This window comes from Antechinus flavipes, chromosome 1, assembly GCF_016432865.1.
Source record: "Antechinus flavipes isolate AdamAnt ecotype Samford, QLD, Australia chromosome 1, AdamAnt_v2, whole genome shotgun sequence".
In the NCBI taxonomy this organism is placed as follows: Eukaryota; Metazoa; Chordata; class Mammalia; order Dasyuromorphia; family Dasyuridae; genus Antechinus; species Antechinus flavipes.
Window position 1 is genome coordinate 241,660,040 of NC_067398.1, and position 15,722 is coordinate 241,675,761.

The following is a 15,722-nucleotide window of genomic DNA, read 5'->3' on the forward strand; positions in this document are numbered from 1 at the left end:
GCACTCTAAAACAGCTACTTACTATAAAAAGGAAGAAAGATACCATGAGACAGAAGCTGTGGTGTCTTATAACCCCAAAGAGATTCTGCAAAGCCGGTTTGGACCATGGACAGATTTATAAGGGAAATGTAACCTTGGGGATTTGATATAACTTGGATTTCTGACAGAACAAATCAAAGTGGGACTTCCTACAACCTTCAGTGAGGGTGAAACTATAAGGTTAAACTAGTCCCCATCAGTGCCCTTCACTGCTTGCTTTGTTTTTTGTCAGTAGTCTCTCTGCTAACCCCTCTAGTGACCTAGAACCTCATCACTGTATCCACTATAGCATATAGATGTTCAATGGCATTAAACAATGATATACTAATATCTGTGGCTTAAATTAATGTCAGGAAATCTGAAAAATGAACAGCTGAAATCCATTCACATTGCTGTGAAGATCCTCAAACTGGTAGATGTTTACCGTCTTTGTTCAGGATTAACATTATGTGACTGAGAATTCAAATGCTTTTTCTTTTTCTTTCCAAATTTCCCTATAAATGCAAGAAACTAAGAATGTCTTTTTTGTGTTCTAGCTGGAGACTATCAAGAACGGACACTTCCTCTTCTCCTCATTCCAATAGGTTGCTGCCTTTTACCTCTTCTTGCCCGTCTCCTGATAATTCTTCAGTTAGATCTGACTTTAGCTTAGATTTAAGGACTATAAAAGTTTCTGGGGTTTTTCCAAAAAGCTGAACAAGCTATCAAATTCTCCTAAGTCTGGCACCATACTTTAGCTACTGATTTCTAGTCATTTTCTGGTATCTGACCTTATATTATATCTCTACCTGACTTTGATTCTAACTTTTTTCCCTCTCTCCTATTATACATGTGATTTTGACATTCTCTTTGTTTGAACCTTAAGTTTGTGGCTTTATTGTGATTTTGCATTACAGACTCTTTTAACCCTACTGTACTTTAACTTGGTTCCTGCCTGGTCTTTCAAGTTTTATTACAGTTTCCTCACTTCTGGCTGCCACTCTTGAAATCACCAACCAAGAGAGGAGTGGTTGCTGATTGCTTGTCTTGCCAGAGATTTGTTTCCATTTCAAATACCCTGATGTTCTTTGTTGCAGCTCCGAGACTCAGGCTGCTCTTTGTCATGTAATCTGTAGATTCTTGGAGCTAATTTTTTGTTGTTCAGTTGTTTTAAGTCATTATAATGACCCCCACCACCACCACCACCCACCTCCCCCCTTTTTTTTGGTCAAAGATAGTAGAGTGCTTTGCCATTTTATTCTCCAGCTCATTTTATAGATGAAGAAACTGAGAAAAACAAGATTAAGTGATTTGCCCACAGTCACATAGATAATAGTATTTGAGGCCAAATTTGAACTTAGTTTTTCTGACTCCAGGCTGGACACTCTCTCCATTGTTCCACCTAGGTTCCCTCTCCCACAGTTAAGTAGAAAATGATATTATTGCTAGTTAATGCTCATCAGCTCACCATTATCATTTATTTTGAATCTCAATCAATCTAGAAACACTTATTAAGCTCCTGCTTTGCGCTAAGCACAGTGCTAATCTCTAAAGATACAAAAAGAAGCAAAAGATAGTTTTTGTTTTCAAGTAGCTTACAATGTAGCTCTCCCATGGGAGAAACAAATATATATATATATATATATATACATATATATGTATATACATATACATATATATATACATATGTATGCACATATACAAAGTATGAATAGGAATACAAAGAATGAATAGGAAATAATTAACTGAAGAAAAGTACTGGAATTAATAGAAATTGGAGGAGGCTTCTTGTTAAAAAAAAATGAGATGAGACAAAGAGGTCAGCATCACTAGATCCAAGTGTACTTGTCAGGTTGTCACATGGAAAAATAGGAGGAGGCTAGCAATCCTGGATCCTTCTCTGTACCTAAAATGATACATTCTTATACAAAGAGTCATCACCAAACAAATGATCTTGGAAACATTTTTCTCACCTCAATGATACCTACATGCATTTGGAATTAGAAGAGGCCTTAGGAACCATCTACTTCAACACCTTTCTTTTATGAATAAAAAAATGGAGCTCCAGAGACATCAAGTGATTTATAGGTCACATAGGCAGTAATAACCGAAGGAAATCCTGACCCCCAAATCCAGTACTCTTTCTATCATTTCACACACTCTTTCCATTAAGTCCAGCTCTGTGTTTCATGTAGTCATTTAATAAATATGTGGAAGTGAATGTAATTTTGGACTCAGAGCAGCCAAAGGCAAGATGTCTCAGTTCTCAGCTTCAGTATAATACATTTACAATGATAAGGTGACACACAGACTCTGCTTGGTTTGAATGGTTATTATTACTCTTTTTGCATTAGAAAATATGCAAAATTATACTCAGCATCTTTATTTTCAGCAGCAATATTTTTGCAACTTCATTATGTAATCGTCTTTTTAAAAAAGATGGAAAAATAAAATAAAATCACTTAGAAGAGGGTTTGAAAGTGACATGACAACTAATGATGCTAGTATATTGTGGGCTTAGAAATTCAATAAATGCAAATGTGTGTGCTTAGGCAAATTTTCAAAAGTGCATTATTTATCCTCTACTTTATATATAATAGCAAGCCATTTGGAATTTTTACAGTCTTTTGTGAAAGACTATATTAAGGCCATTTTTGAAGAAATGGATTTTTATTCTTTCAAATTGTACAGCACTCAAATCCTTTCATATTAACATGCTGCTGCTCTTAATGGAGGTTCCATCACCCTACTTCATTCCTTTTCAATCTTTTCCTTCTAAGCCTAATGCTCCACTGACCTGCATTTTAACCTATGATTTCACTACTTTGTAGTAAGTAGTACTCTGTGTGTATATGTTTAGAAAATGGTATGTCCTGATTATCGATATATTGAATAACTATGATAACAGACCTAGAATATAAGCCCTTTGCCAAGAGCAGAACCAGAAGCAGAACAGTTACTAGTGTTTTCCTCTAGGTGTCAAATTTAGAAGGTGCTAAATTTATTATTATTACTTTTTAATGTTTTAGTGATTTTTTCTTTATATCATAATTAATTTCACAAATACACATATGGACCCTGAATGAATGCTCATGTGTGATAAGAAAAATTTTTAAACAAAAATATCCAATACAGTGATTTCATCTAAAATATATATCCCCTATTCTCTCCTATTAGGTCCCCTACTTCTCTGACCTAAGGATGGGGAAAAGGGAAAGTGTGATGTATGTTTCATTATCTGTTCTCTGAGGCCTCCATTGGTTTTTCAATAACTCAAAGTGTTTCTTTCATTTACTTTTTTAAAAAAGTAATTTAATTATTGTTTTCTGCTTCTGCATATTGTACTTTTTATCAGTTCATGCAAATCTTCTTATTGTTTGAATTCTTTATATTAATCGTCTCTTGTTGCACAACAGTGTTCCATTACATTTATGTCCCCAGGTTGTCTCTCCCCATCCTATATTCCCCTCCCTGCTCTTCCTCTCCTCTCCTCCCCACCAGTATTCTCTAATCAGGTATCTATCTTATTCCAGTTCTTTACACACAAAGGGCTGCTATGAATATCTTACTATAGATTCAACTTCCCCCCCCCACCCCCTTTTTGTCTTTGATTTCCTGGGTATGACAGAAATGGCCATTATCTAATTTAAACTAGACAACTTGGCCTATATATCTGAGGCATTAAAAACTTGATTTACAGTTTTGATGGACTCTCTTATTGCCAATTAAATTGACATGTTTTTCTGATTGGATATTGTTGCCATGCAAATGCAGAAGGAAAAGAGTTGTATCTCTCTAGATCAGTGATCATATCTTTTTGAAGTCTTTATATTGTTAATTAAATTCATTTTAATTGAATTATGTTGGTCCACAAGTATTTCATTGTATTTCAGTCCTGAGTTTTAATGACTAAACTTAACTGAATTAAGTCCAATCCCAAATAATTTAATTCCAGTAGTGGGTTTTTAAAGTGTCAAAAACTACAGATAATTTATTTATATTTTTTAGCACAATTCCCAAAGCATGAATGACTGGGGCACTGCACAACACCTACCAATAGTTCCTCAATATGCTTCTTTCCAATGCCCCTCTAACATTGACTCTTCCCATTTTTTGGTCATCTTATCCACTCTAATAGGTGAGAAGTATTACCTCAGAGTTTTTAATTTGCAATTCTCTGATCAATAGTGATTTAGAACATTTTTATATTACTAAAAGAGCTTTGATTTCTTTGTCTGAAAATGCCTGTTCATATTCTTTGATTATATATCAATTGGGGAATCACAACTGGGGAATTTATTTTTATAAATTTGACTCGGTTCTCTAAATATCTGAAAAATGAGGCTTTTATTAAAGATAATTGTTACAAAATTCTATGCTCCATCCCCCCCCCCCCAGTTTTCTGTTTTTTTTATATATAGTTTTGGTTGCATTGGTTTTGTTTGTCCAAAACCTTTTTCATTTTATATAAACAACATTATCCTTTTTACATTTTGTAATTTTTTTCTATATCTTCTTTGGTCCCAAATTCTTCTTTTATGCATAAATCTGACAGATAAACCATTTTATGCTCTCTTAATTTGCTCATAATATCATTTTTTATGTGTAAATCATATGCCCATTTTGACCTTATCTTGGTATTTGGTATTGGTATATACATAGTTTTTGCCATGTTATTTTCTAGTTTTCTCATCAATTTCTGAGAAATAATGAGTTTTTGTTCCAAAACCTTAGATCTTTGAGGTTATCATATACAAGATTACTATGATCATTTCCTATAATGCAATTTAATCCTAATCTATTCCATTGATCAACCATTCTGTTTCTTAGCCAATATCAGATTGTTTTGATGATTACAGCTTTTTAATGCAGTTTGAGATGTGGAATGGCTAGACCACCTTCTTTTGCATTTTTTTAAATTGATTTTTTAAAAATATCCTTGAATTTTTTTCTTTCAGATGAATTTTATTATTATTTTCTAATGCTATAGAAAATTTTTTTAATAGTTTAATTGGTATGATACTAAATAGATTAATTTAGGTAAAATTGTCATTTTTGTTATGATGGTTTGGCCTACCTATGAGCAACTGTTTTTTTCCCCCAGTTGTTTAGATATGATTTATTTGTGTGAACAATGTTTTATAGTTATGTCCATATACCGTGTTTCCCCGATAATAAGACCTATCCCGAAAAAAAGCCCTCCCCTTACTGTGTAAGATTCCTCTAAAATAAGCCCTCCCCCGAAAATAAGCCTTATTGAGATTGCTACTGTAGTGAAGGTGATCCCCTGTGCTACACGCTACATTACGGTACCCTCTGTATGCACCGTCCCCACTTCCCCCACCCCCCCCAGGGGTGAAATGCATGCCGCGCTCTGAGCTGCATCCAATCAGAGCTGCAGCAGTGAGCGCATCATCCTGTTCTTCCCCAGTGATTTGCTTGCTGGTGCCATTGAGAGCAGTGCAGCGGAGGAGAGCTGAGGCAGGACAACATAAAAACCCGGTATGTAAGTGGGAGTGAGGGGCATGATGGAGGATAAAAGGGGCATGATGGAGGATAAAAGAAGAACTCAAGGGGCATCATGGAGGATAGAAGGAGCACTCAGGGAGCATGATGGGGTTAAAACATTATTGAATAAAGGTACTTTTTTTTGTTCACATTTACCTGTTTATTAAAATTGCTGTCAATGTTCATTAAAATAAGCCCTCCCCTGAAAATAAGCTCTCTGTTGTTTTTCTGTCCAAAAAATTAATAAGACAATGTCTTATTATCGGGGAAGCATGGTAGTTCCTAGGTTTGTCTTGGCAAATAGACTCCCAAATATTTTATATTGTTTATAGTGAATTTAAATAGAATTTCTCTATCTCTTGTTGCTGGACTTTAGACTTTAGAAATGCTGATGACTTATGTGGGTTTTTTAATATTCTGCAACTTTACTAATGTTGTTAATAATTTCAAGTAGTTTTTTAGTTAGTTCTCTATGAATTTCTAAGCATAACATCATATCATTTGTAAAGAAGGCTGGTTTTGTTTCCTCACTGCTTAATCTAATTCCTTTAATTTCCTTTTCTTCTCTCATTGTTTTAGCTAACATTTCTAGTTCAATAGTAAATAAGAGAGGTGGTAATTGCATCTTTGTTTCATCTCTGATTATATTGGAAAGAGTTCTAGTTTATATTCATTACACATATTGTTTGCTGATGGTTGTTAGATAAATATTACTAATCATTTTAAGGTAAGTTCTGCTTATTGCTATGCTCTTGAGTATTTTAATATGGGTGCTGAATTTTGTCAAAAGCTTTTTCTACATCTATTGAAATAATCATGAAATTTCTGTTGTTTTTGTTATTGACAAGGTCACTTATTCCAATATTGAACCAACTCTGTATTCCTAGTATAACTCCCATCTGGTCATAGTACATAATCCTTTTGATATATTGCTGTAATCTCTGCTAGTATTTTATTTAAAATTTTTGCATCAATATTCATTAGGGAAGTTTGTCTATGTATTTTTTTTCTGTATTTTAGCTCTTATTAGTTTAGGTATTTGCACCATATTTGTGTCATAAAAGGAATTTGGTAGTGAAGAAGGGACCCCAAAACTCGAAAACTCCTTGAAGTAGAAAATCTCCTTCAACTCTGCCTCAGTGAGAAGACAGACCCAAGGAATCAGATAAAGTGGTTTATCTAGATGGGGTTGGTTCAGTCCTGAGCAAAAGAATTCCAGCCATATTGAATTAAAGAAACTCATTCAATTCTATTCAAATTCAGCTCAAGCTGAAACCCAGTTTGTAGCCAAAACTATTATAAAAGAGACAATCTAAAATCCTCTTTGCAGAGGGTCTAAACATGCCATGCTATGCTATGCCATGCTATGCCAAGGAAGCTTCTGCCCACTGGATAATATTCTTTTCCAGTGCTACCCTCTCTTTATCTCACCTATTTCCCTAATGAGATTATATGTCTCTTTGTCAAGATTTCTAACCTTACTTCCCAATCCCTATAATAAATCTTTTATCAATTGAGGTTTTCGGGTTTGTAAATTCCTTTACAGAGAATCCCGGGGCCAGCAGAAAGGGCTTCCCCCAAATTCCCTACTCTTGTGTCAAATCCCAAGGGGATGCAGGGGAGCCAAGCCTCTCCATTTGGTTCCCTGAACCCCAAACCTGCCACTAAACCTTATTATTTAACTCCCTGACCACCAGAAACCCTAATCTCATTTTGGTTCCCTAAATCTAGACCTTATCATTTGGTTCCCTACAAAAGGGAACCCCAAAACCTAAACCTCATCATATTTTGGTTCCCTGATGAGGAACTCTGAAAAACTAGACTTCACCTCTTCATATTTTTGGTTCCCATACCAGGAGTCCCCAAAACTAGACATCCTCATCAGTAGGACTGATTTTTCATCTGTTTTCCTAAATATTTTACCTATTATTGGGATTAATTCTTCTTTAAAAGTTTTCTCGAATTTGTTTATGAATCTACTTGGTTCTGGGAATATTTTCTTATAAAGCATATTGATGGCTTATTCAATATATTTTTCTAATATTGGGTTGTTTAAACCATTTTATTTCTTTTTCTGTTAACCTGGGTAATTCATTTAGACTATCAAATTTAGTGGCATATAATTGGACAAAATAGTTCTTAACAATTGTTTTAATCTCTTCTTCTTTGGTGGTGAATTCACCAATTCACCCCTTCCTTTTCCTTCCTTCCTTTGTTCCTTTCTTCCTTCCTTCCTCCTTCCCTCCCTTCCTTCCTCCCTCCCTCCTTTCCTTCCTCCCTCCCTCCTTCCCTCCCTCCCTTCCTTCCTTTCTTTCTTTTTTTCTTTCTACATATCTTAAATGAATTTAATTTTTTTTTTGTTTGGGGGTTTACAAAAAAAAAATATTTTGATACTAAATTTTGCCAAAGCAAAACTTCTCAACTAATCCTCAAATATACCAACTTTTAATAAAAGAATACCCTATGCGTTTCTAGAGAGGTGGTGAGCTAGGGGTCTTGAGCCAGATATACATACTGGGCACAGTGGCTACACCTTTTCTGGCAGGCATCTAAGAGATAGGTTTTGACTGTTTTCTGATCGTCCTGTCTCTGCGAAGGAGGAAGTAGAAACAAAAATGAAAATGAATGAGGCAGTCTAAGACTTCTGACTACAAAGATCCCATAAGTGTTGATATTTTTCACAACTTCATACTTGTCTCTCCAGTGGGAAGGAGGGGGCGGCAGGAGGAAAGTGGAAAATCTGGAATTGTTTCAAAAACAAATGTCAAAAATTGTTCCCCATGTAACTGGGAAAAATAAAATATCAAATATTAAGGAATACACTGAACAGACATCGGAGATTTGAGTGACTTCGCCAGTCACAGCAGGATCTGGGCACATCAGTCTTTCCCTGGCAGACATGCAGCCTTAAGGCCTGTCAGCTAAAAGGTAGGAAGATGATGAATGAGCACATCTAGTAGTGCCCACAGCCTGCAGAGCCCTCCTGAGGTCCCCACCATGCTTGCCCCCTCTCACATGTTTCCAGAGCTCTGGAGAAGGTTTCTGGCCCTGAATCTGCTCCAACATTTGCCAGGAGCCAGGTTTTGCACCAGAAACCGATTTTCAGGTCCATTTGTCCATGCTGCTGACTCACACATTTGTCTTGGGCCCATGCTAGGCATTTGTCACACTGTAATACAACAAACACATCACTGTCCCTCTCATTAGGAAGTCAGTTACAATACACACACGTTTCCATGCCTCGGGCTTTTGCCGAGAAGTCCCTCTGCCTATCGCAGGAACCCTGTGGGATCTCTGGGACAGCTCCAGATGGGGCAGAGGAGGCTCTTATGAATCGGCCTCCAGCCTCCCTAAGTCTCGAGTAGCCCAAGTATCCGTTCTGGCGGATGGTCCCAGGTGGTCAGAATTGTTGTCAGCACTAGAGGAAGAAGCTTCTTCACAAAGGACCCAGCATTTTCCAGGCAGCAGTCTGTTTGAAGATTGTATTTCAGAACCAGGTTACAATTGTATTTTCAAAGCTATTTTCAAATTTTGATTTAGCTGGAGGATGAAGCTGCAAAATTCAGTACAAATGGATCTCTTCCAGTAAGTTGAACTTCAACAGGTGAGGATCTGCCTGCTGCTCACATACCCACTTTGTAAAGTAGTCCACAGCCTCAAAGGTAAAGCAAGCTCCCCTGGGAATCTGCTCCAGGATCCCAAAGAGCTGCTAGCTGGTAAAGGTTAAGAAGTGACGATCCGTGCAAGTGTCTTCTTAAAGTGTTCCATGTGATGCTGCTTCCAGGCTGCCCTTATGCTTTTGTCTGGGCATTTCCCATATATCTTGATCTATTTCTTGATGTAGACAGACACCCCCAGCCAGTAGTATTTCTTCCTGAGGTTGGTGCAGGTGGTTTGCCCACTACAGTGCCTGTATGAACAATATTAATGCTGCAAAAGACCTTTTTCTTATTCCCTTCTGTAAAGAGAAATGTCTGATTTCTATTTTTCCCTCTGCTGTAAAAGGTGTCCTTTGCCAGGAAACACCTAGCCTTCAGGGACAGCTGTTTCAGGGAAGATGTAGCCTCCAGAAGCTTTTCCCTATCTGGCTAGCCTCAAGGAATCCAGACACAGTAAAACTGTTCACTGGCTGAACAGCCTGCATACCTAGAGCCGTGGCCAGACACTCTATCCTCTAAACCACTTCTTTCATTTTTGATACTAGTAATTTGAATTTCTTCTTTTTTTAAATCAAACTAACCAATTATCTATTTTGTTGGGTTATTTTTGTTTATTTTAAAAAAAAACAGCTTCAAAGTTAATTTATTATTTTAGTGCTTTTCTTACTTTTAATTTTATTAATCTCTCCTTTGATTTCCAGGACTTCCAATTTTGTATTTAATTGGAGATTTTTAAATTTGTTCTAGTTTTTTTTTAAGTTTCATGAGCAATTCATTGATCTGATTTATCTCTATTTTAGAAATATTAGAAATATAAAATTGCCCTTAAGTACTTTAAGTCAATGAAATTATTGTTTCTATGATTTGTTCTTTGATCTACTTTTTTTAAGAGCACAATATTTAATTACCAATTACTTTTTAATTTTTCTTTTCATTGTTCATTACTGAATGTAGTTTTTGTTGCATTATGATCTGAAAATAATGTTTGCTATTTTGGCTTTTTTGTATTTGGTTGTAAGATTTTTATTTCCTACTACACTGTTAATTTTTATGTGGGTTCCGTGCCCTGCTGAGAAGAAGGTATATTCTTTCTTATTCCCATTCAATTTTCTTCAGATATCTGTCATATCAAACTTTTAAGGAATCTTATCCACCTATTTAATTTCTTTCTTGTTTATTTTTTGGTTAGATTTATCTAATTCTGGGAGAGGAAAGTTAAGGTCCCCACTAATATATTTCAATTTCTATTTTGTCCTGTAATTATATTTTTATAATTTTCTCCTTTTTTAGAAATATTTTAAAGTAAAATCTTTTTTATTTCCAAATAATTTTCAACATTCACCCTTGCAAAACCTTGTATTCCAATTTTTTCTCCTTTCCCCCATTTCCTCCCCTAAACAACAAGAAATCCAATATATGTTAAACATGTGCAATAATTCATCTATATATTTTTCACAATTATCATGCTGCGCAAGAAAAATAAGATCAAAAAGAAAAATAATGAGAAAGAAAACAAAAAGCAAGTAAAAAACAGCAAAAAAAATTGAAAATATTATGTTGTGATACACAATCTCCACAATCCCCTCTCTGAGTGTAGATGGCTCTCTTCATCATAAGATCATTAGAACTGGCTTGAATCACCTCACTGTTGTAAAAGAGACATATCCATCAGAATTGATCCTCATATATTCTTGATGTTTTTATGTACAATATTCTGCTGGTTCTATTCACTTCACTTAGCATCAATTCATATAAGTATCTCTTCATTCTGCTGATCATTTCTTATAGAATAATTATATTCCATAACATTTATATACTATAACTAATTCAGCCATTCTCCAACTGGTGGATATCTACTCAATTTCCAGTTTCTTGCCACTACAAAAAGGGCTGCCACAAACATTTTTTGCACATGTGGTTTTCTTCTCCTCCTTTATGATCTCTTTGGGATATAGGTCCAGTAGAAACATTGCTAGATCAAAGTGTATGTATATTTTGATGGCCCTTTGGGCATAGTTTCAAATTACTCTCCAGAATGGCTGGATCAGTTCACAACTCCAACAACAACATATTAGTGGCCCAGTTTTTCCATATTCCCTCCAACATTCATCATTATTTTTCCGTCATTTTAGACAATCTGAGAGGTGTGTAGTAGTAGCTTAGAGTTGCCTTAATTAGCATTGCTCTGATCAATAGTGATTTAGAGCATTTTTTTTTCATATGACTAGAAATGCTTTTAATTTCATCTGTAAATTGTCTGTTCATATCCTTTGACCATTTATCAATTAAAAAATGGCTTGGAGTCTTATAAATTTAAATCAATCTCTATATATCTTAGAAATGAGATCTTTATCAGAATCCTTAGATGTAAATTCTACCACCACCACCACCACCACCCCATTTTATTGCTTTTCTTTTAATCTTGTCTGCATTGATTTGGTTTGTACAAAAACTTTTTAATTTAATATAATCAAAATTATCCATGTGGTATTCCATAATGTATTCTGGTTCTTCTTTGGTCACAAATGCCTTCCTTCTCCTTAGATCTAGGGGTAAACTATCCTTTATTTTCCTAATTTGTTTACATTATCACTCTTTATGTCTAAATCCTAAAACCATTTCTACCATATCTGGGTATTGGGTGTTAGATATGGGTCAATGCCTAGTTTCTGTCATACTAATTTCTAATTTTCCTTGCAATTTGTGTCAAATAATAACTTCTTATCCCAGTAGTTTGCATCTTTGAGTTTATGAAACACTAGATTACTATAGTCATTGATTATTGTGTTTTGTGCCAATGATTAACTACTCCATTTCTTAACCAGCATTAAATGGTTTTGATTACCACTGTTTATAATACAGTTTTAGGTCTGCTACAACTAGGCCACCTTTATCTACGTTTTTTTCATTAATTCCCTTGAAATTCTTGACCTTTTGTTCTTCCATATAAACTTTTATATTAAATAATTTCTTAGGAGTTTGATTGATATAGCACTGAATAAGTAGATTAATTTTTTGTATTTTTATTGTATTAGTTTGGCTTACCCATTAGTTCTTGATATCTTCCCAATGGATTAGATCTGTGTGTGTGAAGGGTTTTGTATTTGTGTTTATATGGTTCCTGATCTTGCCTTGGCAGAAGGACTTCCAAATATTTTACATTATCTACAGTTATTTTTAATGGAATTTTTGTTTGTATATCTTGATGCTAGACTTTGTTGGGAACACATAGAAATGCTGATGATTTGTGTGGATTTATTTTGTATCCTGAAGCTTTGCTAAAATTTTGTTTCAAGTAGTTTTTTAGTTGCTTCTCTAGGATTCTCTAAGTATACCATCATATCATCTGCAAAGACTGATAATTTGGTTTCTTCATTACTTACTCTAATTCATTTAGTTTCTTTTTCTTCTCTTATTGCCAAAGCTATTATTTCAAATATAATATTGAATGGTAATGGTGATACTGGGCAGCTTTGTTTCACCCCTGATATTATTGGGAATGATTCTAGTCTATCCCCATTACATATGATATTTGCTGCTGGTTTTTAAATAGATGCTACTAATCATTTTAAGGAAAACTCCACTTATTTCCATACTCTCTCATATTCTTAATAGTAATGGGTGTTGGATTTTATCAAATGATTTTTCTGCATCTAGTAAGATAATCATATGCTTTTTTGTTAAATTAGTTATTGATATAGTCAATTGTGCCAATAATTTTTTATTTTCATTTTTTTAATATTGAAGCAGCACTCTCTTCTTGGTATAAATTCTACTTGATCATGGTATATTATCCTGGGGATAGCTTGCTGTAATTGCTTTGCTAATATTTTATTTAAGAATTTTGTATCAATATTCATTAGGGAAATTGGTCTATAATTTTCTTTTGTTGTTTTGACCCCACCTAGTTTAGGTATCAGCACCATATTTATATGACAAAAGGAATTTGGTAAGACTCCTTCTTTCCCTATTTTTCCAAATAGTTTACATAGTGTTAGAATCAATTGTTTTTTAAATGTTTGATAGAATTAACATGTAAATCCATCTGGTCCTGGAGATTTTTTCCTGGGGAGTTGATTAATAGCTTGTTTAATTTCTTTTTCTAAAATGGAACTATTTAAGTAATTTATTTTCTGCTCTGTTATTCTGGATGATCTATATTTTTGTAAGTATTCATCCATTTCATTTAGATTATAAGTTTTATTAGCATACAGTTGGACAAAATTAGCAAAAAGTTGGACAATTTTGCTCTCATTTCCTCTTCATTGGTGGAAAACTCACCCTTTTTATTTTTGATTCCAACAATTTGAATTTCTTCTGTCCTTTTTCTAATCAACTCAACTAAAACTTTATCCATTTTGTTAGTTTTTTTTTTTCATAAAATCAAATCTTAGTTTTTATTAGCTCAATAGTTTTCTTGCTTTCAGTTCTATTAATTTCCCCTTTTATTTTCAGAATTTTAAATTTAGTATTTAATTGCAGGTTTTAAATTTGTTTTTTTTTTCCTAGCATTTTTTGTTTCATGTCCAATTCATTAATCTTTTCTTTCCCTATTTTATTCAAGTAAGCATTTAGACAAATAAAATTTCTCCTAAGAACTGCTTTGGCTGCATCCCATAAACTTTGATATGTTGTCTCATTATTGACATTCTCTTGGATGAAATTATCAGTTTTGTTGTTTCACTTACTCATTCTTTAGGATTAGATTATTTAGTTTCCAATTAATTTTGGATCTATTTTCCCCTGGCCATTTATTACATGTAATTTTTATTACATCATGATTTGATGTCTTTCTGCCTTTCTGTATTTGATTTTGAGGATTTTATGCCCTAATAGATGCTAATTTTTCCTGTGGGTTTTATGTACCACCAAGAAAAAAGTATATTTCTTTTCTGTCTCCATTCAGTTTTCTCCAAAGATCTATCATTCATAACTTTTCTAAAATTATATTTACCTCCTTAAATTTTTTTCTTATTTATTTTGGTAGCTCAATTTATCTAATTCTGAGAGAGAAAGATTGAGATCCACTGCTAGTATAGTTTTTTTGTTCAATTCTTCTTGCAGCTGTCTTAACTTCTCCTCTAGGAATTTAGATATTACACTACTTGGTACATATATGGTTAGTACTGCTATTACTTCATTATATCTGGTATCCTTTAGCAAAATCTAGTTTCCTTCCTTATCTCTTTTAATTAGATTTATTTTTGCTTTTGCTTGATCTGAGATAGGGATTGCTACTCCTGCTTTTTTTTTTTTTTTTTTACTTCAGCTGAAACATAGTAGATTCTGCTCCAGCCTTTTATCTTTACTCTTGTGTTTTTTGTAAACAGCATATTGTAGGATTCTGGCTTTCAATCCAGTCTGCTAACCACTTTTATTCTATGGGAGAATTCATCCCATTCACATTCACAGAAAAAATTACTAACTCTGTGTTTCCCACAATCTTATTTTCCCCAAGATATATTTTCTCTTCCCTTCCCTTTTTTTCCTCCTCTGCAGTGTTTGGTTCTGACCACCACATTTCTCAAACAGTTCTCCACTTTTACAGCCCCTCTTCCTTTCTTATCCCTTTCCCCTTGAACTTCTGTTCTCTCTTCTATTAGCTTTCCCTTTTCTTTCCCATTTTCCTTTCCTTCTTCACTATGGGGTGAGACATGTTTCTTTGTGAAGCTAAAGGTGTCTGATACTCTCTCTTTGAACCAAATCTGATGAGAATAAGGTTCACACAATGCACATCCCCTTTCCTTCTTTCCCTCAATTGTAATAGGTCCTTTTTGCCTCCTCATGAGATGTAATTTACTTCATTTTGCCTCCATTTTCCTCTTCTTCCAGTACAATCCCCCTTCCACCTCTAGTTTCTTTTTTATATCATCACAATAAAATCAAATTATACCTATACCTCTAAACATACTCCAAACAGAGATACCATTCTTAAAAGTTAAACATATGTTTAAGATGTTCCCATATAGGGATGCAAACTTTTTAATTTTTAAAAGAAAGTTATTTTTTTCTTTCCTTTTTACCTTTTTATGCTTTTTTGAGTTCTGTATTTGAAGATCAAATTTTCAGTTCAGCTTTGGTCCTTTCATCAGAAATAAATTAAATTCACCTATTTCATTGAATATCCATCTTTTCCCCTGAAACATAATGTTTAATTTTGTTGGATAGTTGATTCTTGGCTGTAGTCCAAGCCCATTTGCCCTTGAGAATATAATATTCCAAGACTTTTGAATTTTAGAGTGTAACCTGTTAGATCCTGGGTAATCTTGACTGTGACTCCTCACTATTTGAATTGTTTTTTTTTTTTTTTTTTCTGGATACTTGCAATATTTTCTCCTTGATCTGATAATTCTGAAATTTTGCTACAATATTCCTTGGAGTTTTCACATGGGGGTCTCTTTCTGGAGGTGACTGGTGAATTCTTTCAATGGCTATTTTACCCTCGGTTCTAGGAAATCAGGCCAGTTTTCCTTGATGATTTTCTGTTAGATATTGTCTAGGCTATTTTTTATCATGGTTTTCAGGTAATCCTATAAT